This window comes from Electrophorus electricus, chromosome 21, assembly GCF_041902795.1.
Source record: "Electrophorus electricus isolate QZ-2024a chromosome 21, ASM4190279v1, whole genome shotgun sequence".
NCBI classification, from domain to species: Eukaryota; Metazoa; Chordata; class Actinopteri; order Gymnotiformes; family Gymnotidae; genus Electrophorus; species Electrophorus electricus.
In genome coordinates this window covers 15,040,349-15,068,064 of record NC_137517.1, presented here as the reverse complement: position 1 = coordinate 15,068,064, position 27,716 = coordinate 15,040,349, and the positions used below count along the sequence as shown (strand labels likewise).

At 44.9% G+C, this 27,716-nt stretch overlaps 1 long non-coding RNA gene across 1 annotated transcript; it reads left to right on the top strand.

Annotated features, from left to right (window-relative positions):
- The first annotated feature begins 223 nt into the window (after positions 1–223).
- On the top strand, positions 224–26,848 carry LOC145653031 (uncharacterized). Its single transcript, XR_014119274.1, has 3 exons — positions 224–288; positions 612–775; positions 26,558–26,848. It is a non-coding gene; the product is annotated as an uncharacterized LOC145653031 (long non-coding RNA).
- Positions 26,849–27,716: the final 868 nt, after the last annotated feature.

Genomic DNA, 27,716 nt, shown 5'->3' with positions numbered 1-27,716 from the left:
GATCTGAGATCTGTGTTTGTACGGCGAGAGAGAGAGGCCCTGCCCGGCTGTCATTAGTATGCTGACAGGTGTGCACTGGCGGGCGAGACATCAGCGCCCAGCAGACTGAGCAGATAAAGGAGAAGCCATTAATCCCCGGAAGATTACCACAGCTGATAGTTTATCCTGCAGTAATACAGCAATACAAGGAGCCCTTCCATTTACACCACCTGCCCACAGACGAGGAGAGTTCACCTTCACCAGGAGGAACCGCCTGGCCAGACTGGGAAGAGCTGATTTGCATTGGGTGTGAGTGACAGACGTGCATGTGGTGTGTGTGTGTGTGGGGGGGGGGGGGGTTGTTATGAGAGGGGAAGGTATTATAGAAGTGTGTGTGGGTGTGTGTGTGATTGTGTGTGTGTATGTGTGTGTGTAGGACTTTATGAGAGGGAAAAGTGATAAAAGTAATAGAAGTGTGTGTGTGTGTGTGTGTGTGTGTTGTTGACATATGCTTATTTGTGCTTAATTGGCTCACAGCCGTGTAAAATAAAACTTCTCCTCTCTCAAGCTGTGAATGTTTCTTAACAGAGATATAACATTTTTAAACCACAACACTAAATTCTTCCTTCCAGATATTCATCATGCCTTTGATTACTATCGTGTGCATTAAGTAGACGGCTCGTTTCCTGTTCACCAGGAAACAGAATCCACCAGGTGCAAAAAGAGATCTTCAGGACGGCCGCCCCCTGGTGGGTTTGCTTGTAGCGGTGAAGTTGATCTTTGTCCCAGATCTAAGGTTAGTTTGCTTCTACTCAGATTCTTCAGCATTGATACATGGTCAGCGGGAGCAGGTCTGAGATCTGTGTTAAGGTGCAGAGGGAGAGGGGCTAACATGTATTTAACAGGTTAAATCGGTTTTGAGACTAATTTGAGACTTGAGTCACCCATTCACACGTGGACATCACCTGCGTTCTGTACAGTGTGTCTTGCGGTTTAAATCCGGCCAGTAGCACCGCCCTGCTGTACTGCGAGCGTGTTGTGGTTTAAATCCGACCAGTAGAATGCCCTGCTGTACTGTGTGAAAGGGAGGCAGATGTCTAGTGAGTCTATAGATTCCCACCGGGCCCCGCCCACCAGTGAGGCCCCTCCTCAACAAAGCGCCCCACACCCAGCTGCCTGTGTGAACTGCCTGCCTGTGTGTGACCTGCAAATCTGGACCAACAATAGAATGAATGTGAGTCCAGGACCTCCTGAGTTCTGGAGTTTGTGAAACAGTCGCTCACGGCAGACCCCTGAGACGCAGAATGACTCTCCCTCAGGAATGTCACTCGCAGTGTAATTTAGAGATAAGATAAAATAGCACTTTATTAATCTCCAAAGGGAAATTAGACAACACAAAACCTTAATCCGAGATTAGGCTTCATTTGTGTGCTGAAAAACGGTCTACTTGCATGAGAGGATCTCCAGATGATCTGAATCCAGATCCCCTCAGGGTGTGTGTGTGTTAGTTGAGATCACAGTGACCACTGTGTAAGGCAGAAACCCTGCGCTGGACCGAAACCATGCGCTGGACCGAAACCCTGTGCTAGGATGAAACCCTGTGTTGGGTTGAAACCCTGCATAACTGGCTCTCACACAGGAAACACTGGGACATCAGGACAGCAGATGTCAGCTGAGACACTCTGGACCCACATGTACCATACGTGCCAGCAGATTAAGGTTTCAGGCTAAATTACTCGGCCTGCTGTGATCCTCTGTTGAAAACCCTATCGGGTTTAGAAGCGGGCTTTTCTCTAACTGGCCCGGTTCTGTGAAAAAACTTGGTTTAATCTGAAAAGAATTTTTGTTAAGAGATATTACCTCAGCGATTAAGAGATGATACAGAAAGAAAGGGAAAAGCAAGCGCGAGAGAGAGAAAAAGAGAGAGCATGAATGGGTTGGAGAGATCATTTCAGAAGCTGCTCGTGTGGCACGTATGTGTGCCGGTGAGTGACGAGGCAGATAGTGTTACCATGAGAACAGCGAGGCCATCCATTGTGCTATGGGAGTGGAGCAGCTAGAGAAGCCCATCTGTTGAAGTCTTTCCTCCCTCTGGAGGGACAGGGAGCACAGAGAGCCCCGTGCACCTAATCCCTCCTCATAGCATAATACTCCCTCCATCCCCGCTCGGGAGAGAGAGAGAGAGGGGTTGAGGAGAGGGGGAGAGGGCGGAGGAGAGAGAGAGAAGAGAGGAGGGAGGAGAGGAGAGATCGTCTCGCTGTCGGTCTGATGTCCACTGAAGTAGCAGATGGGTGATAAAATGGAGGGTTGCAGGAGTCAAGGTTAATGCTCTCCAACTGTTGTTTATGCCACTTACCTGGGGACATTCCAGAAAGGTGTTTACAAGCAGACACGCGAGACCGACAGGACATTGGGCGGAGACGTCACCCTCTCCCGTGCTAGCATGGATCAATCACAAGCCAGAGCCTTGAAATGTGAAGATGACCTTTGAACCAGATATCAAACATGGAGAAGTCAGAGGTCTGGGATCAGCGTATGAACTGTGGCCTTAAAGCGGAATTGTTCAACTAGCAAGACGCCCAACCAAAGGAAAATTACGGGCCTCTCGACGTTATCTGGGAAATAAATATTTTTGCTGTAAACCAGCTAGCAACTACAAAAACCATAACCTTAACAAACGTACAGTGCGTTATTTCTGTAGACAGGTTACTGCTTGCCCAGACCAACAGGGAAGACCTCTGGGCGGAGACGCCCCCGACCACCCCCAGCCAGGGGACAAATGGTACAACCCACTCGAAAGTGAAAACGCAGTTAAGAATGGTCCAATTGACGGTAAGGTCATTGGAGGGTAAGGTTTAATGGTCCAATGGAGGGTGAGGTTAAATGTCACTGGCCTTCAGGTGCTTAGTGTTTATCTCAGTTTATCTCAAGACTGACTGAATCTACAGCTACTGATCTGCACAGACAGAGAGCCGAATGGCTAGACCAACGTGACTGATCCATCCATACTAATATTACGCCGCACAGGTACAGGAGGATAGCAGCTTTATTTCTAAGCAGGTGTGATTTTTCTTGAGATGTTGAAATCTGACAATCGTCATGTTTTGTTAGAGCAAAATTAAAATGCTGTAAAATCCAAATAGCCCTCCACTTTGCCAGAGTCTGCTGGAGACCTAACCGCATTCTTAGACATTGATGAACTATTAAATTCCTTCAGAACTCGAACAAGGCCTGGAAGATACAGATAAGCTCCTGTTGCATTAACGCTCAACTTTTTTTTTTCAACAATTCGAGTGCGCTGAAATAATTGGTGTGGTTAGTACCCACCGAACCTGTCCACATCCCAGTCCCACATGCCAGGAATACTCGCACACTCTGATCCCTAAAAAAGACCGGGCCATCCGTCAATGAGACGACATCTCAAGGATTGTTTAGGTTGATAAAATTACACCAGAGACAGAGAGAGGAAATCAGAGAGAGAGAGAGAGAGAGAGAGAGAGAGAGAGAGAGAGAGAGAGAGAGAGAGAGAGAGAGAGAGAGAGAGAGAGGGTAAAGGAGGAAGCACACTGGTTTGTAATAATACCAGCTTTGCGAGCTCTTTAAGCATTCACCAGATGCCTTTGTCATGACTCTGGGGCTCCTGAGTCTGTCTGCAGACATCAACGGCTAAACCGTTCTCGTACGAAATAATACAAACAGCCCAAAAGGAGCTACAGCTAAACATGTACTGATAAATGTTACAGAACACATAAAATTCCTTTTGTTGCACGAACCCCTAAAATTACTTCTCTTGACAGAACACACTTAAGATCAACCATGTGTGATGATTTTTTTTTTACACTGCGGGTATCTCATCGCATCCGTGGGTATCTCCGGACGTGAGCCGGTCAGCCCCGAGCTCTGAGCGCAAAGTGCCAAGCTGCGTGCGTCCGTCTCGGCTCCGCGACGCTCGGGAAGGCCGCTCTCCTCGGTAGGCGCCCCGAGACCCTGTCTGTTCCATTTAAGCAACGTCAGGAGTGTCTCATGCTTCCTTAAAGAAAAAAAAAACCCAGGAACGCAGAGGGGAGAAGCAGCAGGCATGGGAGGGAAAAGCTTCGGTGCACTCAGGTGGAAAAAAACCTCTTTGATAAAAGGTTGCATGGTTACAATGGGAAATACTGAGGGGCTGTTTCTTATTGGCTGAGGCTTCCTGGGGTCTAAAGCCTGGCTGAATGATCGGCGTGTCTGTTTTTGACAGGTTGGAGATAAGAAAGTGCCCTCAGGTATTAGATGTCATTCCTTTTTCCCTTTTCGCTTGGAGAAAGCAGTTAGAGTACCTTTGCAGAAGCACCTTCCCTTGAATAGAGAATTTCACAACAACAAAGCCGGCGTCTCTCATTAAGTCCGACGGAGAGCTGACTGTGCTCGGGAGAGAGCGATATCTCCGACACAAGAGTAATCCCCGCCGCTCAATCTCTCACCGCTGCGGAATTTCAAATGGGCATAATAAGTGCAGTTCAAAATGAAGGGCACAGGTACACACACGCCAATACACTCCTGCACACACACACACACACACACACACACACTCACTCCAACATACTTCCATGCACACACCTCCTCCCTGCAGTCTCATGGCGGGTGAGTGGCAGTGGTGGAAAGAAGCTCTGGTGCCCTGGCATTACCACACTGGCTTAGCCAGTACACTCGCTGCACTGGAGGGTTAGTCAGTACACTCGCTGCACTGGAGGGTTAGTCAGTACACTCGCTGCACTGGAGGGTTAGTCAGTACACTCGCTGCACTGGAGGGTTAGTCAGTACACTCGCTGCACTGGAGGGTTAGTCATTACACTTACTGCACTGGAGGGTTAGTCAGTACACTCGCTGGGCTTTACTGGAAAACCCATTTACCCAAGCATTGCAAGGAGGAGCTGCCATGCTGGAACGAGTCAGCACTTCACCCAAGGACAACTCATTCATCATGGTTGCCATGCCATGGAAGAGTTCCATCATCTCCTAAAGGCAAACCCTCAGCTGACTCCACAGGGTTAAATGAACTCTGTGTGTGTGTGTGTGTGTGTGTGTGTGTGTGTGTGTGTGTGTGTGTGTGTGTGTGTGAGAGGACAAGAAGAGGAAGTGTATAAAGCATATGACGAGAGAGTGATAGCATGAGCGAACCCGAGGGTGGGGGGGGGGCGGGGTGGACAGATGTCCTGGTGGTGAAGGTTCCCATGCGATACCCTCTCACATGCGCGCACACCATCGCCAGGATGTGAGTGTTCATGCACTTGGGCAGGAAGGAACTCTCGTCGTGTGGCCTTGTGCAGATATAGTCCCCTCCAGACGCTCCGCTCCATATTTTGTGTCCCGTCCTGGTTCCTGACATGATTTGCTGAAGTTTGGAGATAAGATGAGGTCTCTGTTGCAGACAGCCGATATCCCGAAGACCAAGTGAAGATAGGTATCATAGACTGCTTCAAAATAAACCAGCCCAAATCCACTAGGAAAGTGGGGTTTTGTTAGAATGTATTCATCTGTGGAACCCAGAAGTAGTTTGTGTGTTCTTGGGAGCCTGTGGGCTATGAAGGGACAGACAGAAGCTTGCTGAGTGCTATCTGAAACATTAGTCTGCTCCTTCTGCTTCTCATACAAGTCACAAGTGACAGCCTCACGCACACACACACACACACACACACACACACACACACACACACTGGCTGGAGGCCACTGAAGGGGAAGAATACATTAACTCAAGGGCCAAGACAAGAGAGGAAAGGAGAGAGAGAGAGAGAGAGAGAGAGAGAGAGAGAGAGAGAGAGAGAGAGAGTGATGGGGGGGTGTAATGTTAACCCTGCCTGATGGGAAGACCTTCCCACTGTGATGCTGATGGACAGAATGAATGAAGGACAGAGCTGAAGCACAAAATCCCAGGAAGGGAGATGGAGGCTAATATGAGGGAGGGCCCATGGCCCAACGGGGCTGCCCATTCAGGTGTCCGAGTCTGAGAGGAACGCCTTCAGCGCCAGGCACGTGGAGACCCTGTCTGGCGGCTGGGGCTCTGATAGTCTGTCTGCACTGAGTACACATCTAGGGTGACAGCCAGAGAAAAGAAGGAAGGAAACAGCAGCCTGGTCGTGTGGACACGTGGTGCACGAGGGAGCGAATCTCACGTGGTGCATGAGGGAGCGAACCTCACGTGGTGCAGGAGCGGGCGAACCTCACGTGGTGCATGAGGGAGCGAACCTCACGTGCTGCAGGACCGAGCGAACCTCACGTGGTGCAGGAGCGGGCGAACCTCAAGTGGTGCAGAAGGGAGCGAACCTCACGTGGTGCAGGAGGGAGCGAACCTTACGTGGTGCCTCTGTAAATCCGTCCTGTTCATTTCCCGGCCCCCACCCAGGCAAACACGGGTCAATCCAACCATGGTACCCACGTGGCCACGTGAGATTCCCCTCGAAGAGAAAACATTATGGTGGAGATTAAGAATGACAATTCATTCTAAGAAAACCCACTGAATCTCAAACTGAACACTAAGATAAAAACCCACCGTTTATAACAGATGAGATTCCTGACGTTAGCGAGCTCAGGTTTGGTTATGAAGTTCGCTAGTCTTCTGACAACAACCCAACACAAGGAATTTGCTTCAGCGGCCTCCCACGGACGTGTTGGACACCAGGGAAACGGGACGCTACAAAGTGGGCTACAGTAGCGCCTGATCTGCTCGGTAGGTCTGCGTTTAGCTGTGGTTTTGGAGGCATCTGCCCCTAACATGGACGCCTTCTATAAATCAGCTCTAAGCACGCCCCAGGACATGTTCGGGGAGGAGATGATGAGGAGAGCAGTCAGCCATGTTGGCATGAAGATTCAGTGGGCATCCGCTCCAGTCCTGCACCTCATTACCCGCAGGAGGCCAAGCAGAGAGAAGCCATAACTGATAAAACCATACAAATGCGTCTCACCTTGTCAGGGGTCTGCTCTCTCAAGGAGGGTCAAAAACCCAAAGAAGCAGGGAGACTGTACATCCAGCTGCGGCTATTTTCTAAAGGTCAGCTGGTTGCTAATTTCAGATGGGCGAGACAGCCATTTTCATTCCGTGCTCAGATGCCTTCACGTGAGTCATCAGTTTGATGACTGCAGCTTTGGAAGATGCAGTGAATTGCATATCAGTGACGTTAACTCAGTTAGATCAATGTCTGTCTTCTTTATGATTAAATGTGAGTGTCACTCAGCTAAAACTTTAAAAATGTATAAAGTTCTAGAGAAAGGTATTAAACAACAACAACAATAATAATAATAATAATAATAATAATAATAATAATAATAATAATAATAATAATCACTGACTATAAGCTCCTAATAATGAGAAACATAACATAATAATGAGCAGTATAAAAGGCAGTGTTCAGTGAGAGCAGGGTGGTTAGTGTTCGGTGTGTTGAGTGAGAGAAGGGTGGTTAGTGTTCGGTGTGTTGAGTGAGAGCAGGTTGGTTAGTGTTCAGTGTGTTCAGTGAGAGCAGGGTGGTTAGTGTTCAGTGTGTTGAGTGAGAGCAGGGTGGTTAGTGTTCAGTGAGAGCAGGGTAGTTAGCATTCAGTGAGAGCAGGGTGGTTAGTGTTCGGTGTGTTGAGTGAGAGCAGGGTGGTTAGTATTCGGTGTGTTTAGTGAGAGTATGGTGGTTAGTGTTCGGTGTGTTGAGTGAGAGCAGGGTGGTTAGTGTTCAGTGAGAGCAGGGTGGTTAGTGTTCAGTGAGAGCAGGGTGGTTAGTGTTCGGTGTGTTGAGTGAGAGCAGGGTGGTTAGTGTTCGGTGTGTTCAGTGAGAGCAGGGTGGTTAGTGTTCAGTGAGAGGAGGGTGGTTAGTGTTCATTGTGTTCATTGAGAGCAGGGTGGTTGGTGTTCTGTGTGTTCAGTGAGAGCAGGGTGGTTAGTGTTCAGTGAGAGCAGGGTGGTTAGTGTTCTGTGTGTTCAGTGAGAGCAGGGTGGTTAGTGTTCAGTGAGAGGAGGGTGGTTAGTGTTCATTGTGTTCAGTGAGAGCAGGGTGGTTAGTGTTCAGTGAGATCCGGGTGGTTAGTGTTCGGTGTGTTCAGTGAGAGTATGGTGGTTAGTGTTCGGTGTGTTGAGTGAGAGCAGGGTTGTTAGTGTTCAGTGAGAGCAGGAAGGTTAGTGGTTATTCAGGCGTGTTTAAAGGTTGTGAGCTGGGACTGTACAGTGAAGGTTCAGCCAGTTCCTTTCTCTGATTATTTGCATGTAATGTGTGGAACTTGTGGCTAATACAGAGGTTGCATCTTACATCAGACAGCGTCTTGCCTTAGCTACGATTCACATTCATAAATTAGCTTTGACATTTATACACCATATAAAATAAACTGATTTACACAGAGCATTTCATGATGCACTTGTAATAAAGTATGTAACAGTGTAATAGTAAAACTGGATATAATAGTATTGACTCTGTGACTGTCATATTCTCAAGGTGTGGTTTGGTCTCCCATCCTATAGTAGTCTATCAAAGTGCCTGTTCTCCTGTCTAATAGTAGTCTTACAGACTGCCTGTTCTCATGTCCAATAGTAGTCTTACAAAGAGCCTGTTCTCCTGTCCTATAGTAGTCTAATAAAGTTGAATAAGCAGAAGACCTGATTTGATCAGTTCTCCACACTTTTCGTCAACTTCAGCACCTGCTTATGTCAGATGGCTATTGAGTCTTATTTGCTGTTGATGCGATGTTAGGGTACAGAACGGCTGACCTATTCAACCCCTGATTGTCTCCATTTTTCATAATAAATCAGCCAGCTTGGCCGGGAGAGGTGGAGATGCCCGAGTTTCGGCCTCGTGCAACTCCTCCTACGTGGCCCTCCACCCGCGGAGGCCCTCACGAGCTGCAGCAGTCACGCGGGCCGCTGCCTGTGTGTGCCAGTCCCTCCTCAACGGATTCACTCGGTTTTGCAGAAGGATCATTGCAGGAGATGAAGCCCTGAGGCTGTTAGATGTATCAGTGTATATGTGTGTTTGTGTGTCTTCCTTATTTGCCAGATTTGGAGGGAGTTGGGTAGGGGAGGTCTGTAGGCAGCTGGGGTAGGGGAGGTCTGTAGGGAGCTGGGGCAGGGGAAGTCTGTAGAGTGCTGGGGCAGGGGAGGTCTGTAGGCAGCTGGGGTAGGGGAGGTATGTAGAGTGCTGGGGTAGGGGAGGTCTGTAGAATGCTGGGGTAGGGGAGGTCTGTAGGGCGCTGGGGTAGGGGAGGTCTGTAAGGAGCTGAGGTAGGGGAGGTCTGTAGAGAGCTGGGGTAGGGGAGGTCTGTAGGACACTGGGGTAGGGGAGGTTTGTAGGGAGCTGGGGCAGGGGAGGTCTGTAGGGAGCTGGGGTAGGGGAGGTCTGTAGGGCGCTGGGGTAGGGGAGGTCTGTAAGGAGCTGAGGTAGGGGAGGTCTGTAGAGAGCTGGGGTAGGGGAGGTCTGTAGGGCGCTGGGGTAGGGGAGGTCTGTAGAGTGCTGGGGCAGGGGAAGTCTGTAGGGCACTGGGGTAGGGGAGGTCTGTAAGGAGCTGGGGCAGGGGAGGTTTGTAGGGCACTGGGGTAGGGGAGGTCTGTAGGGCACTGGGGTAGGGGAGGTCTGTAGAATGCTGGGGTAGGGGAGGTCTGTAGGGAGCTGGGGCAGGGGAGGTCTGTAGAGAGCTGGGGTAGGGGAGGTCTGTAGAGAGCTGGGGTAGGGGAGGTCTGTAGGGAGCTGGGGTAGGGGAGGTCTGTAGAGCTGGGGCAGGGGAGGTCTGTAGGGAGCTGGGGTAGGGGAGGTCTGTAGAGCTGGGGCAGGGGAGGTCTGTAGGGAGCTGGGGTAGGGGAGGTCTAGAGGGAGATACAGAATGCTAAAAGAGGCCCATTTGTATCAGAGTGATGGGTGGAGGTGAGCCTGAGCCTTGTGGAATACCGAACTTTACCATTTTATGTACAAAGGACTGACCTTTATGAACTTCTAATGGTTATTCAGATAGAGTCTGAACCAAAACAGGGCCATACTGCTAAACCAGTGTCTTCAACCAGCTCCTGAGGGCCGCAAATCTCTCACCTGACACACCTGACTCAACTCAGGAGCTCATTATCGGAGAGCTGTAAGAGATGACCTGGCTGTGACAGATCAGTGAGATACACGAACAGGTGGATGTTCTTGTACAGGTCAGTGCTGTACTTGTGAATGTAGACATGGATGCTGTATAGGTGGGTGTTGAACAGGAAGATGTACAGGTGGATGTTGTACAGGTGGATGTACAGGTGGCTGTACAGGTGGATGTTGTACCGGTGTATGCTGCATTTGTTTCCATTTTGCATTTGGAGTTCTCTGAATTCAGGGCACATAAAAAATGCTTTACTGCCATCTGAGATCAAAAATACTGAAGAACTAACACAAAATCCCTGCAGAGACTTAAATCAGATCAAAACTTTGTCCATGAAGTGTGTTATAAGAGGGTGTGACCACTGAAGTCTTTTTTCCCCCCATGTAATGAGGGGTTGAAAAGCTGAAAACTCTTTTGTAATTTCCAGAAAGACCTTGGTGGTCTCTTCCTCCTTTGCAGTGTGTTCATGGGTCATTGGTTTGCCTCTAATTTCTGATTCCAATTGGTGGTAAACTAGATTTTTTTTTTTGTCAGTTAATCAGTGTTGTGTTTTGTCCCTGGTGGCTAGCGCTAGCCGTGGCGCTCCTTCAACCTTCACGCTTCTTTTGTTCTTGCATTCTGATTTGTTCACGCGACAGGAGCCTGAGATACACTGTTTCTGCTCCAGAAGAAAGACAATTATTCCCATTAGGGGGCTGTCCTCCGGTTTTTGTCAGGGGAAATTGAGGAATGTTATCTTTTCTGAGCCCCCCCCCTCGCTCTGTGTCTCTCCTTCTCTCTCTCTGTCTCTCTCTCCTCACACTGCTCCATTCTCTCCTTCCTTCTCTCTCTCTCTCTATCTCTCTCTCTCCTTGTCTTTCACTCTCTCTCTCTCTCTCCAGAGACATTTCCCTAACTAATGAAATGCAGGCAAAACCATTCTGAGCCATTACCAGACAGAGGCAGGTTGCAGGTAACAGATGTCAGCGGTAGGCACGCTAGCCCTGGGCTCTGGGTTATTAGCTGTTTCTGCAGGGCCCCAGGGAAAGGGACTTCGATTGTTGGAGCAAAGAACATGAAGACATTGGTTGCAAGATCTCAGTTATAAAGTGATATACTGCAGAAATAGAAACTCACATTGTTATTTTTGGTGTAGTTATTGGAAAACCAATGTTGCTCTTTATTTCAGTTAGTTTCTTTTAAGGTCTGGTTGGAGATTCAAAAGCGTGCAGGTGCATAAACGCCATGAGCATGACACTACCCAGCGTCGGAGTGCCAACTCAATCTCTGAAAACTTCACGTTCATTAATTTGATTTCATTTTAAATCATCTCACTTCCCCAGATGTAAGGCAGACGTTGTAAATGAAGTGTTGAATTATAAATGGATGGGTTCCGGGAGATGAAGAGCGGGGCTTTTTTAGCGGTCCGGGCCGCGTGTTTCAGGGGGCTTTTCTCCCTGTGTCCCCTGCTTCCTGTCGTTCTGTGGGCCTCGCGTGGCTGAGGGTTGACGGGGCTGACCAGTGCTGCAGTGGAGAATGAAAAAGAGAGGAACTGCCCGGGCTGTTGTCTTTATGCTAAATGTGTTACAGCAGCTGACATGCTGAAAGCTTCAGAAATCCAACCTGACATTCGCGCACAGGTTTCTCCGTGGCAGCTTGCGAAGGATTCGGCCCTTTCTCTCACAGGAAGCTGCTCAGGCGCTTGTTCAGTCTCTTGTCGTCTCAAGGCTTGACTACTGCAAATCCCTATTTGCTGGTTTTCCTCTACAGGCCGTGAGGAATCCACAACAGATCCAGAGCGCAGCAGCACTGCTGGTCTTCAATTGTATGGAGTTCATAGGTCACTCCGCTGCTGCGCTCCCTTCACTGGTTTCCAGTAGCTGCCTGCAGCAGATTTAAAACCCCAATGTTGGCCTATGAAGCTAAAAATAGTCCGGCCCCTCCCTACATGATGACATCGGTCAGAGCCCGATCCGTACCTCGAGTACGGCTCGGCTTGAAAAGTCATCCTTCCAGTCTCATGGAAGACAAGCATGGAGACTGTTTTCTGTCCTGGCTCCCAGACGGTGGAACGAACTTCCTCTGGCTGTCCAAACAGCTGAGTCCTTTGGAGTCTTCAAACACAGACTGAAGACACCTATTTCATTGACCGCTAATCCTGCACCTACAGAAATGTGTACTGCTGTTGATTAACTGAACGCTCTAGCACTTGTTGTTTGGTATCACTTGATCTTGCACTTATTTTTGTGCACTTATCTTTATTTGATATAGTTCTTGCTTGTTTTGAATCTCTTGTGCGTATCAGCATTGATTCCTGTGTCTAGCAGTGTTCTAGTTCAACAGTATCTTTGAATTAGATAAGACATGTTCAATGAGTAGATGACAAAGCAGTTTTGTAAGTCGCTCTAGATAAAAGTACGTAAAGTACATTTGCCTTGTCTTCAAGGCATGGTGTCTCTATGTTTCTCTCTCTCTCTCTCGCACACACACACACACAAACACACATACACACACACACACACACACACATAGACGGTCTTTAAATACTGTACTCCACATCTCTGCATATGTATGGTTTTTTTGTAAATTCATGATTTTATATGTCTGAGACCCTGAGACACATATAACATGTGAGATGTATATATATCACGTGAGACACATGTGGAATTATATAAATCCTAAAGCTGCCGTGTGTGTCTGAAAACATTTTGGAAAGGCAAATCATACACATGTGGATTGCTTTCTTGGTTTTTGTTTGTTTGTTTGTTTTTTTGTTTGCCAAGTGCAGTTAATGCCAAACTTCATGCAGGTGCATATGGATGTTTTACTGCAAATCCCAGGCGAACAGATCCATTCCTGGTAACCTTGGAAAAGATGCACCAAAATGCCTATGAAACATGCTTTGATTTGCACTAAAAATATTTAATCTTTCACCAAGATAAAACTATTTAAAAATTATAAGTAGTGGCTTCCTTTTTCTTCAGAAACATGTGCATCATAACAGGTAACCCTAGCTGTAAAATGTCATGCCCGTGTATTCGGATATGAGTTCAGGGTAAGTTTGACTCTGTTGTAGATATTTGATTCCTGCTGCAGGATCCCAGCGCCACCTCATCTCGCTCACCTGGGGGAGGCAGGTGTGGAGTCCATGGCGCCACCTTGCCTGACAAAAGCGTATCAGTATTGTGTTTTTCAGCCAGGTTCTTCACAACTCCAGATGTACAGAGAAACACAGCCCATGTTGACTGTACCACAGCCCATGTTGACTGTAACACAGCCCATGTTGACTAACACAGTTTGTGTTGACTGAAACACAGCCCATGTTGAGTGTAGCACAGTTTGTGTTGACTGTAAGACAGTTTGCGTTGACTATAACACAGCCAATGTTGACTGTAACACGGTTTGTGTTGACTGTAACACAGCCCATGTTGACTGTAACACAGTTTGTGTTGACTGTAACACATCCATTTTGACTGTAACAGCCAAAGTTGACTAACACAGCCCATGTTGACTGTAACACAATCTGTGTTGACTATAACACAGCCCATGTTGACTGTAACACAGTCTGTGTTGACTGTAACACAGCTCATGTTGACTGTAGCACAGTCCATGTTGACTGTAACACAGTTTGTGTTGACTGTAACACAGCCCATGTTGACTGAAACACAGTCCGTGTTGACTGTAACACAGTCCATGTTGAATGTAACACAGTTGTGTTGACTGTAACACAGTCTGTGTTGACTGGAACACAGCCCATGTTGACTGTAGCACAGTTTGTGTTGACTGTAACACAGTCCATGTTGACTGTAACACAGCCCATGTTGACTGTAACACAGTTTGTGTGGACTGTAACACAGCCCATGTTCACTGTAACAATTTGTGTTGACTGTAACACAGCCCATGTTGACTGTAACACAGTTTGTGTTGACTGTAACACAATTTGTGTTGACTATAACAGCCAATGTTGACTGTAACACAGTTTGTGTTGACTGTAACACAGCCCATTTTGACTGTAACACAGCCAAAGGTGACTGTAACACAGTTTGTGTAGACTGTAACACAGTTTGTGTAGACTGTAACACAGTTTGTGTTGACTATAACACAGCTAATGTTGACTGTAACACAGCCCATTTTGACTGTAACACAGTCTGTGTTGACTCTAACACAGTTTGTGTTGACTGGAACACAGCCCATGTTGACTGTAACACAGTTTGTGTTGACTATAACACAGCTAATGTTGACTAACAGTTTGTGTTGACTGTAACACAGCCCATTTTGACTGTAACACAGTCTGTGTTGACTGGAACACAGCCCATGTTGACTGTAACACAGTTTGTGTTGACTGTAACACAGCCCATTTTGACTGTAATACAGCCAAAGTTGACTGTAATACAGCCCATGTTGACTGTAACACAGTTTGTGTTGACTATAACACAGCCAATGTTGACTGTAACACAGTTTGTGTTGACTGCAACCCAGCCCATTTTGACTATAACACAGCCAAAGGTGACTGTAACACAGCCCATGTTGACTGTAACATAGTCTGTGTTGACTGTAACACAGCCCATGTTGACTGTAACACAGTCTGTGTTGACTGTAACACAGCCAATGTTGACTGTAACACGGTTTGTGTTGACTGTAACACAGCCCATGTTGACTGTCACACAATCTGTGTTGACTATAACACAGCCCATGTTGACTGTAACACAGTCTGTGTTGACTGTAACACAGCCCATGTTGACTGTAACACAGTCCATGTTGACTGTAACACAGTCTGTGTTGACTGTAACACAGCCCATGTTGACTGTAACACAGTCCATGTTGAATGTAACACAGTTGTGTTGACTGTAACACAGTCTGTGTTGACTGGAACACAGCCCATGTTGACTGTAGCACAGTTTGTGTTGACTGTAACACAGTCCATGTTGACTGTAACACAGCCCATGTTGACTGTAACACAGTTTGTGTGGACTGTAACACAGCCCATGTTCACTGTAACAATTTGTGTTGACTGTAACACAGCCCATGTTGACTGTAACACAGTTTGTGTTGACTGTAACACAATTTGTGTTGACTATAACAGCCAATGTTGACTGTAACACAGTTTGTGTTGACTGTAACACAGCCCATTTTGACTGTAACACAGCCAAAGGTGACTGTAACACAGTTTGTGTAGACTGTAACACAGTTTGTGTAGACTGTAACACAGTTTGTGTTGACTATAACACAGCTAATGTTGACTGTAACACAGCCCATTTTGACTGTAACACAGTCTGTGTTGACTCTAACACAGTTTGTGTTGACTGGAACACAGCCCATGTTGACTGTAACACAGTTTGTGTTGACTATAACACAGCTAATGTTGACTAACAGTTTGTGTTGACTGTAACACAGCCCATTTTGACTGTAACACAGTCTATGTTGACTCTAACACAGTCTGTGTTGACTGGAACACAGCCCATGTTGACTGTAACACAGTTTGTGTTGACTATTACACAGCCAATGTTGACTGTAACACAGTTTGTGTTGACTGCAACCCAGCCCATTTTGACTATAACACAGCCAAAGGTGACTGTAACACAGCCCATGTTGACTGTAACATAGTCTGTGTTGACTGTAACACAGCCCATGTTGACTGTAACACAGTCTGTGTTGACTGTAACACAGCCCATGTTGACTGTAACACAGCCCATGTTGACTGTAACAGTTTGTGTTGACTGTAACACAGTCTGTGTTGACTGTAACACAGCCCATGTTGACTGTAACACAGTCTGTGTTAACTGTAACACAGCCCATGTTGACTGTAACACAGCCCATGTTGACTGTAACACAGTCTGTGTTGACTGTAACACAGCCCATGTTGACTGTAACACAGTTTGTGTTGACTGTAACACAGTCAGTGTTGACTGTAACACAGTCCATGTTGACTGTAACAGTCTGTGTTGACTGTAACACAGCCCATTTTGACTGTAACACAGTCTGTGTTGACTCTAACACAGTCTGTGTTGACTGTAACACAGCCCATGTTGACTGTAACACAGTCTGTGTTGACTGTAACACAGCCCATGTTGACTGTAACACAGCCCATGTTGACTGTAACACAGTCTGTGTTGACTGTAACACAGCCCATGTTGACTGTAACACAGTCTGTGTTAACTGTAACACAGCCCATGTTGACTGTAACACAGCCCATGTTGACTGTAACACAGTCTGTGTTGACTGTAACACAGCCCATGTTGACTGTAACACAGTTTGTGTTGACTGTAACACAGTCAGTGTTGACTGTAACACAGTCCATGTTGACTGTAACAGTTTGTGTTGACTGTAACACAGCCCATTTTGACTGTAACACAGTCTGTGTTGACTCTAACACAGTCTGTGTTGACTGTAACACAGCCCATGTTGACTGTAACACAGTCTGTGTTGACTGTAACACAGCCCATGTTGACTGTAACACAGCCCATGTTGACTGTAACACAGTCTGTGTTGACTGTAACACAGCCCATGTTGACTGTAACACAGTCTGTGTTGACTGTAACACAGCCCATGTTGACTGTAACACAGTTTGTGTTGACTGTAACACAGTCAGTGTTGACTGTAACAGTCCATGTTGACTGTAACAGTCTGTGTTGACTGTAATACAGCCCATGTTGACTGTAACACAGTCTGTGTTGACTGTAACACAGCCCATGTTGACTGTAACACAGCCCATGTTGACTGTAACACAGTCTGTGTTGACTGTAACACAGCCCGTGTTGACTGTAACACAGTCTGTGTTGACTGTAACACAGCCCATGTTGACTGTAACACAGTTTGTGTTGACTGTAACACAGTCTGTGTTGACTGTAACACAGCCTATGTTGACTGTAACACAGCCCATGTTGACTGTAACACGGTCTGTGTTGACTGTAACACAGCCCATGTTGACTGTAACACAGTCTGTGTTGACTGTAACACAGTCTGTGTTGACTTTAACACTGCCCATGTTGACTGTAACACAGCCCATGTTGACTGTAACACAGTCTGTGTTGACTGTAACACAGCCCATGTTGACTGTAACACAGTCTGTGTTGACTGTAACACTGCCCATGCCTGTAGTGTTATTGCATTAGTGTTGGTGCATGTACAGCCCTCCCTTCTTTCCTCCTCTTTGACTAATCAGAATTATTATTATACATGATAGTCATAGTCATGGAACCTATTTCATCCCAGAATAAAATGTTTTCAATCTAGAAATGTGTTTTGACTGTTTTGATGTGGTGAAATCGTTTGCTGGTGTTTTATAGGAATGTGATCCCGTGGGGGTCGCCTGAATTCTTTTTATGTCACATCTTTTCATCCCAGTCAAGGACGCGCTGTTTAGTCATGGGAACAAGCCTAAGATCTGCAATACCAGCACCTGCAGGGCTCTGACATTTTAGCTTCTCCTGCTTTGTGCTCCATGATGGTATTTGAACGTATTAAACCTCCAGGAGGTGATGTGCTGCACTTCTTGTAATTATTATTATTATTATCTTTGCCAGGTCAACACAGGCCCTGGATGTTAAAGTTTTCAAAAGGGGTGAATTCAGTCGCTGATGTATAAATAAAACCCACCAACCCTGCTGAGACTCTTTGATGGAGCCCTCTGCATTTACGCACGGGGCTTTGTGGGACTGTTCTGCTCTGGTCACGGTCATGGCGGAAAAGCTGGCTCCCTGGTTACTGTCTAAGGACACATGAGCCGAGCTACAAACATGACCAGCAACCTCAGGTGAAAGAATGAGAAAGGGAAATGGAGAAAGTGAGTCAGCAAGACAAAGAGAGAGAGTGAGAAATGGATGGTTGACGGGCGTCTCACGCGCTCATGCGGTGTTGTCACACATGAGAGATAAAACACCTTCAGTTTAAGACCACCAGGTCTGGTCAGGAATAGCAAAACAGATGATGTGTCCATTAACTGTTAATTTGTATTAAAATATGAATTCAAGCCTAATTATCTTCTGACATTTTTAAAATTGGAGTAACTTTGCAGCAGTTGTATTTGGCTTAAAGGAAAATATCATTTTTCTAAAGAAACTTGGGCAGTAGAAGAGATGGCACTTTGCTGCTTTGACTTTGATTTCATGTCCTGCACAGCTGTCAGAAGAAAAAAAATAGTCAAGCATGGGTTGGACCGAGCACATAGAACGAAGAGTCAAAAAGAGAAGAGCGAATGAGTAAAAAGAGAAGAGCGAATGAGTCAAAACAGGAGAGAGAGTGACATCTGCCACTGAGGAACCTGTTCTGCCGCCTGATGCTGCATATGTAAAATTCTTGCTCTTATCACCCATCCTTAACGCATAAAAGAAATAACAGAATAAAAACTCATTCATCACAGGACGTTTCACACTGAGACAATTCTCACACGTCTAGCGTTTTATTTGAACCACTCTTGTTCAACAAATGCCACGTGTAGGCTGCTACACAGGGCAACGAGACATTTCTACAGTATTTACAGCTCAGCTGTTCATTTAGGAGAAAAGGAGCTACAAGTCCTTGTGTTGCAGAAAATACTGACACTCGTGGGCTTGTTCCAGAGACAGAGGGAGGGGAAGCTGAATATTTTCCCCTTTCTCTCTACAGCGGGGAGACCTTGACACTTTATTTATTTTGAAGCCAAGATATTGAGCTGGACTTGAATTAAAATGAAACTGCCGGGTGACCCAATTCTGTACTCTTTAAATATAAGCTCTAAGTCAGACTCTCTCTCTCTCTCTCTCTCTCTCTCTCTCTCTCTCTCTCTCTCTCTCTCTCACACACACTCGAGCTCTCTTTTTGTGTTGCTGTCTGTCTGTTTCTCCCTGTCTCTGGTTGTGAGCCCTTAGTTTACAGTAGTGGCCTTTAAACATTCCTCAGGTTCTTTGAAACAGAGACATTTCAAGCACCGTGGAGTAGCGCACATTCTGAATGTTGCCTGTGGATGTTGGCATGTGCTTTTCCTCCAACCACAGGTGGCTGGCATTATCACCAAGTGCTCCTTACATGCCCTTAATGTTCAACACCTGGGTTCACTGTCCAGGTGTAGCGGTGTCTCCAGGACGGCCGCGGGGGTTCACTGGGCAGGTCAAAGGGCGTCTGTCCCCAGCACTGGTGTTGGTGCATTTCTTAGACAGATGTTCCACAGTGTTCAGTCCTACTGACTGTGGAGGGTGCTGCGTTAAGTTGGCAGTGGTGTTCAGACATCCTGTGGCTCTCACCTACAGTGGTGTTCAGATGTCTGATGGTATTGACCTACAGTGGTGTTCAGATGTCTGGTGGTATTGACCTACAGTGGTGATTACACGTTGCAGGTTTTGAAGGTGTTCAGATGTCTGGTGGTACTGACCTACAGTGGTGATTACACGTTGCAGGTTTTGAAGGTGTTCAGATGTCTGGTGGTACTGACCTACAGTGGTGTTCAGACGTCCGGTGGTATTGACCTACAGTGGTGTTCAGACGTCCGGCGGTATTGACTGGCATTGGTGTTCAGACATTGAAGGTTTTGAAGGTGTTCAGATGTCCTGTCCTTTTTCAATTGGCCTAATGCCTACCGTGAAAACCCCACAACACCACAGCACAGCAAGTTTTGTTATCAGGACAGGAAGTAGGATTGATCAGGACAGGAAGCAGGATTTATCAGTACTGACAGTGTCTTGGTTTTCAGTGATTTTTCTGCACTGCAATCCCAGTTTCCTGATTTTTTTTATCTGAAGTAACAGTAACTGTAAAGGCGTTTGCCATCATAGCTCATAAGTGGCACTATTATATCTTGCAGGATTCATCCACTTCAGTTTGACTAATGAAACACTCTCCCGTGGTGCTCTATTTGTCTCCATATTCAAATGAGGCCCCTGTTTCGGCCTGACTTCAGACTGCTGAATGTGAAGACGGTTCAAGGTCTGAGTTTTTACGCTGGCCGTGTTCTCACTGCGTGCTTCTCAGGATTAGTCTCTTCTTCTCTTCCATCTTCATTCGTGCCGTGATTCAGCCCGTCCATGTCGGCGTGATAGTAATCTCTGATGATGGAGGCCCTGTCATTAGCCTGAGGTCAGCGGGAAGCTCTAGAACTGTGAGCAGGTGCCAGCAGAACGTGGAGAGACAATCTAAATTGAGCTATCTCTATTTAGAAATATACTCTCAGTTAATATATACTTCAGATTTAGAATGAAACTTTCAATTAATACATACTGCAATATAAAAATAAAAGTTAATTTATACCCCCTCACCCTGATGTGACATTCTTAGTGAAGGAGAGTCCAAATAATATAAAAGTATAACGAAGTTTGAAGGAGAAGATGGGATGAAATGGAATCCCTCATGATTGAACTGTTGTCGGAATCATTTATGACAGTTCTGAATGATTGATATCGGCAGCAGTGGGATCCCTGTTTAATAGGCCTTATTCGATTTGGAATTTCAAAATATTCAGCAGACCTGGCTTTGCAAAAAAACGCACAACAGAAACTCATTATTGCTGCGTACGGCGACCTTTCGAGGATTCCGAGATTTCCTTATAAATGCAAGCCAGATCTTTTCAGCCCAAGCAGGTCTTCTTCTCCATGTCTGGTGGGATATGCAAACAGGAAAATTGAAAGACACACTCGTCCTGGACTCCTGGACTACTTTTTCTTGGAGCCTCAATTAAAACAAGATTCACGAACAACCAGCGAGAACCCACAGCAGTGGTTACAAACCCTCCCGTCTCCTCGTGAAATTGGATGGAGTGATGAACTGCGAACAGGATCAAGTTCTCATCTGTTTGGTTAGTTCTGCCATTTTTGCACCCGTTACACACGTGCTGTTAGAGCTACATGTGGTTTTGACTGGTTTGCACTTGAAATTTTGGAAAGAAAGCTCTTTGTTAAATCTGTGACAGATTTATGCTTTTGCCCTCAGAATCCAAAGCCGGACTCCCGTTCCTCTGATGGAGTTGCTAAAGTGGAAGATTACTGTCTTAAGAGGCTACATTTGTGGAGTTTGGCTCCATTTTTCTGTTTTGTTTTTTTTTCATTATAGGACTGAAGCGCAGAAGAAAACGACATTAACCTCTTAAACTCCAGGCTCATGAGTTATTTAGTACAGAATAGCTACACTGAAACTAATATAAATGTTGTGAGGCTACAGGAGTGATTAATGGGATTGTGGACCCATCAGCAGATCTTTTGAGTGTGAGGAGGAAATAGAACATAGATGGAAGAGTCTGGGAACGTGTTCCCATCCAAACACACAACAGTCACAAAAGCTAAAGGCACTACCATGCCAAAATAGCCAGGTTATTTCTCCATTGTCTTCACAAAGTGTCCTATGAGAGGCATCTCGAAGGTATTGCATCAGAGTCGTGTCAGAGATGTTTGTGTTTGAACAAAAAAAAAATGGCAAAAATATTAAAAAGAATAGAACACTGTGATGATTTTGAAACTGTCCAAGTATACGGGTTGGCATTTCAGTCACATCTTCCTCACGTCTTCATTGTTCATTAGATGTTTCTTTCCTTTTGACTTTCCTGTGCTTAAATGTCATGTCAGGGTCAGAGAGTACATCTAAACTGAGAGTATATTTGTAGGCCCAAACCAATAATATCATAGATATTATCTTATTAATTATAGTGAAGTGAAGCGTCCAGCTCTTTCAGGTGTGGTGAACCCTAACCCTAAGCTCTTTCAGGTGTGCTGAACCCTAACCCTAAGCTCTTTCAGGTGTGCTGAACCCTAACCCTAAGCTCTTTCAGGTGTGCTGAACCCTAACCCTAAGCTCTTTCAGGTGTGCTGAACCCTAACCCTAAGCTCTTTCAGGTGTGCTGAACCCTAACCCTAAGCTCTTTCAGGTGTGCTGAACCCTAACCCTAAGCTCTTTCAGGTGTGGTGAACCCTAACCCTAAGCTCTTTCAGGTGTGCTGAACCCTAACCCTAAGCTCTTTCAGGTGTGGTGAAGAATGCTGACATGTCTAGCACGTTGCAATCTGGTCCTTTCTGAAACGGTTCAGAGATGTTTAGATCTGACGACTGAGGAGGCCATTGGAAGAGTGTAACTTCACCATGGCATCCATGAAACCAAACTACTCTTAAACATGTTTATCAGTGTGAATGGGCAAATTATGGTGGAGGATTTGGAATATGGCAGCATCATAAAGTAGCAGTGTTATAGCCCTTAGGTCACCTGGCCCATAAAAACAGCCTCATATTCTTTGGCTGTTATACGACCATCACACGGAATGACTCCCTCAAGATGGGCGCTCAAACTGTTGTAAATCTACCATCATGTTTAAAAGGCATCCTTTAACATCCTTTAACTTCCTCCAAATGTAAGTACACGTAAATTTGGGAAAATGGCCGTAGACGGTCCATCACATCATCATGCTCTTCTGTTGCTCTTTATCGCCCACGAACACGTTTCTGATTTCTTGTGATGTAAAAATGCATCTGATGACAGATGTGGTGTGTGTGTGTTTTTGTGTGTATGCTAGTGTGTATGGGGGCTAGTGTGCATGGTTATCGGGTAATATGGGAGAATCAGGAACGTACCAGCAGGGTGCACCTGGTGCTGTAAAATGGCTTCCTACTTCCCGCCTGTTATGAGATCATGCGGGGTTATCACCAGACCCAGTGACTGATGTGAGATCTGTCCTGAACCATCACGGATTGACTTTGTGGGTTGAGGGCCTACTGTGGATACTGCTGTTATCCAGATGCAAACACAGATGGGAAAAAGGGAGAGAGACAATGTTTTCCCATCACTCCAAGGTCCAGGTTTCACGGTCCTTATAAGTGATCTTGGATAGTAGTGTGTCCTGAACAGTAGCACTGCCATTAGTAAACTACAATTGTTCAGAAGCGAGCACAGAGGTGCAGGATCAGTTCCGGGGTCATTTAGGCACACAGTGGTGCTGATTCATTTCTGGGGTCATTTTTAAGACAGCAATTAGAAGCAAACTGTTTGTCTTTGCTGTTGGCAGTGCTGTTTACCCAGGTTACATCATCATGATGTTGTGCAGTGGTGTCATGTCACATTATATTGTCGTGTTGCAATGTCATAATGTCATGTTGAAATAAAATTATGGTATTTTCACATTGTCATTATGATGTCATGGTATACTGTCACTATGTCATGTTATCATGTCAATATTACATAGTGCTATGTAATGTAACATTGTCATGAGGTCACGTTATTTTGCTCGTTGGTATTTTCCATTGAGATGCCATAACCATAGAACTCATATGTATTTTATGGCATGTTGAATGTCATCCAGAGAGTGCATAAATGAAGGATGGGTTTATTCTAATTGCAGTATATATCTCGTAGTCTCTGTTTTAAAGGAAAAACAGCTTATTTAATCACACTACCTCACAGTGAAGGCATGTTTTAATTCAGGCATTTAAAAATATTTTAAATCTACCTATCTTACACCTGCCTGAATAAATCAGGGGTGTCTTTATCTGGTATTGCAAAACAGGATTAAAATGTACCTCTAGAGCGAACTCTCCCATTCTCTGCCAAACCTGTCCTACACAAATCATTCCTAATCGTTATACTGTACACTGCTTCCATTGGGTGTGATGGCAATGTAGCATATTCCTCAGGATGGTGTACTCACATACGTTGTCATGGTTCATCATCTGTCCATCTCTAGTGAGGATTACATCAGCATAAATCCTGCACGCCTCTTCAGACATGTCTCTTGGCTGTCCTAGTTCGTTTGGCCAAAATCCAAGGTGCTGCCAGATGGGCAAAATTGTGCCTTTTTTAGCGAGCAAGTTGGTTGAGGCCATTGTTACATCACTATGACTAGCATGTGGAGGCTAAATGAAAGCCATTATTACATCACTATGATCAGTATGCATAGGCTAAATGGAGGCCGTTATTACACCACTATGACCACTATGCATAGGCTAAATGGAGGCCATTATTACATCACTATGACCAGTATGTATATGGTAAATGGAGGCCATTGTTACATCACTATGACTAATATGCATAGGTGAAATGGAAGAACATTAAGTAATGAATGAGTGAGTAGTGCAGGAGGGACCATGAACAGGCTCAAAAAATAGAAATTAATTCATTAGTAATTAATTAACAGCAATTAATGTATTAATGTAATCAATTGAATAGCCATTAATAAAAAGTTTAAAACAAAGTATATAAAAATATATAGTACCTTTGTAAGACTTGCCAATAAGGTGGCCAACCCTAGTTGTGCTTGCTTTAACACATTAAACTTAAGTGAGAAAGTACTGATGGACTTTGAAGAAAGTACTGATGGACTCCTTTATCATGTGTTATTTACATTACTTTATCCATATAAATTCAGAATATTAGACATTCAACAAGAATTGCATACAGAAAGGCGGTACAATAATATTTTATGACTTTATATGACTATATGAATGTATATAACTACATGACTCTATATAATTCTGTATGACTGTATGACTATATGACTATATTGCTCTATATGACTCTGTATAACTACAGTGGTGTGAAAAAGTGTTTGACCCTGTCACGGAACACTCGCCTCCCAGGAATCACGTGGTTTGCCCTGCCACATGCAGTGGGAGGATCTTCGTTTGTGGCCACGCCTGCACACACCTGCACCTTGTCTTGTCTGTCTATTTAAACCCATATCAATGCGTGCAGTGTGTTGGTCATTGGTGATGTAGCGTGTTGATGTTAAACGTTAGCATTGTCGTTTTATGCTTGTTCCACTCGTCGTTGTTACATGTATTCATGTTTATTGTTTTTGTTCCAGGTTAACGGTTTTGTGTTCATGTTAATTTCTTGTGTTATATGTGAATGCCGCTGTCTTCATGTAACAATAAATGTTCGTCCACGTCGCTGGAGTCTGTGCGTCCTGCCCTCACCCTTCGGCACTCAGGCCACAACTGTTACAGCCCTCTTCCTGAAATCTTTTTTTTTTTTGCATGTTTGTCACACTTAAATATTTCAGATCATCAAACAAATGTAAATATTAGACAAAGATAACACAAGTAAACACAAAATGAAGTTTTTAAACGAAGGTTTTTGTTATTAAAGGAAAACAAATCCAAACCTACATGGCCCTATGTGAAAAAGTTGTTTATCACATCTTTGGAAAGCTGAGTTCAATTTCTCTAGCCACACCCAGGCCTGATTACTGCCACACCTGTTCTCAGTCAAGAAATCACTTAAATAGAACCTGCCTGACAAAGTGAAGTAGACCAAAAGATCCTTAAAAGCTAGACGTCATGCTGTGATCTAAAGAAATTCAGGAACAAATGAGATACAAAGTAATTGAGATCTAGCAGTCTGGAAAAGGTTATAAAGCCATTTCTAAAGCTTTGGGACTCCAGTGAACCACAGTGAGAGCCATTATCCACAAATGGCAAAAACATGGAACAGTGGTGAACCCTCCTGGGAGTGGCTGGCTGACCAAAATTACCCCAAGAGCGCAGCGACGACTCATCCAAGAGCTCAGAAAAGACCCCACAACAACATCCAAAGAACTGCAGGCCTCATTTGTCTCAGTTAAGGTCAGTGTTCATGACTCCATCTTAAGAAAGAGACTGGGCAAAAATGGCCTGCATGGAAGAGTTCCAAGACGAAAACCACAAAAAGCAAAAAGAACATAAAGGCTTGTCTCAGTTTTGCCAGAAGACATCTTGATGATCCCCAAGACTTTTGGGAAAATACTCTGTGGACTGATGAGACAAAAGTTGAACTTTTTGGAAGGTGTATGTCCCATTAGATCTGGTGTAAAAGTAACAATTCAGAAAAGGAACATCATACCAACAGTAAAATATGGTGGTGGTAGTGTGATGGTCTGGGGCTGTTTTGCTGCTTCAGGACCTGGAAGACTTGCTGTGGTAAATGGAACCATGAATTCTGTTGTCTACCAAAAAATCCTGAAGGGGAATGTCTGGCCATCTGTTCGTGACCTCAAGCTGAAGTGCACTTGGGTTCTGCAGCAGGACAATGATCCAAAACATGCCAGCAAGTCCACCTCTGAATGGCTTAAGAAAAACAAAATGAAGACTTTGGAGTGGCCTAGTCAAAGTCCTGGCCTGAATCCGATTGAGATGAGGTGGCATGACCTTAAGAAGGCAGGTCATGCTCGAAATCCCTCCAATGTGGCCAAATTACAACAATTCTGCAAAGATGAGTGGGCCAATATTCCTCCACAGCGCTGTAAAAGACTCATGGCCAGTTATCACAAATGCTTGATTGCAGTTGTTGCTGCTAAGGGTGGCCCAACCAGTTATTAGGTTTAGGGGCAATCACTTTTTCACACAGGGCCATGTAGGTTTGGATTTTTTTCCCCTTAATAATAAAAACCTTCATTTAAAAACTGCATTTTGTGTTTACTTATGTTGTCTTTGTCTAATATTTAAATTTGTTTGATGATCTGAAACATTTAAGTGTTTTGCACAAACATGCAAAAAAAAAAAGATCTCAGGAAAAGGCGAACACTTTTTCACAGCACTGTATATGACTATATGTCTCTTTGTGACTCAATATGACTGTTACTCTATATGACTCTGTATTACTGTAGATGATTCTACATAACTCTATAGAGGAGCGAGAGGGGAGGAGAGGAGACGAGAGGAGACGAGAGGAGAGGAACGATAGGAAGAGGAGAGGAGAAAGGAGGAGAGGAGAGGTGATACAAACACAAAACACACAGAACTCTTTTACAGGACTTATTCTGGTTAATTAAGAGGGTTTTATATGAATCTTCATCTCAGCTAAAGCAGCCTGAAAGACTAATACACTCCAAGATTGATCAGTGTGCTGACTAAGTGCAGGATATGATCATTTGTTTATGTCTTCTGGATTCTGTTTGTGTGTGTGTGTGTGTGTGTGTGTGTAAATGCCTTTATGTGTGTGTAAAAGCCTTGATGTATGTCTGTGTAGCGTAAGAGGTCATTGTGTGAGTGTTTGTGTGTTGTATAAAAGCATTTGTGTGTGTGTGTTTGTGTGTTGTGTGCAAGCCTTTGTGTATGAGAGGCTGTTTAGGGCAAAATCAGTAAAACACTTGCACACGCGCACACTATTTGCGCATCCATATGAAACACTTGCGCATACATATGAAACATTTTCACATGAATAGCCTAAGCAGTATGATAACTTACACTTGCATATACACGCAAATGTATATTCATTCACTGATGCATAAACATAGAGTTTAACTATGTTTGTGGTTGCGTGTGTGTAAAACAATTTTCCGTGCACCTAGAAGTCATGTTTTGCGTGTGGTGCACAAGTGTTTCACTGATTTTGGCCTAAACGGCCTCCCATAAGAAGACGTGACCTCTTTTCTTTAATTCACCTCCTTTGTTTAACTACATTCTGTTTTACAGATACCGTCTCTGACTATAATTCATTTGCTTTAATTACATTCACAATTTTACAGATTATCATCTGTGACTTCAGTTCATTTACTTCAACTACATTCACAGTTTTGCAGATACTGTTTGTAACTTTAGTTAATCTGTTTTAAATACATTCATTGCTCATGTATGTTCTGTTAAGGCTCTCTTGTATTTCATTTTCGGTTCAAAATGACGTGTAAATGATTCTTTTTCTTTGTTGTGCCATAAACAAAGTCAATTCAAAAAATGGTTTAAACCCCCCCACCAGTAACCTCTGCCTCATATATAGTGGTGTTCGTTCCCTCTCAGTCCCGCCTGGAGAAGAGGCATACACAGGCA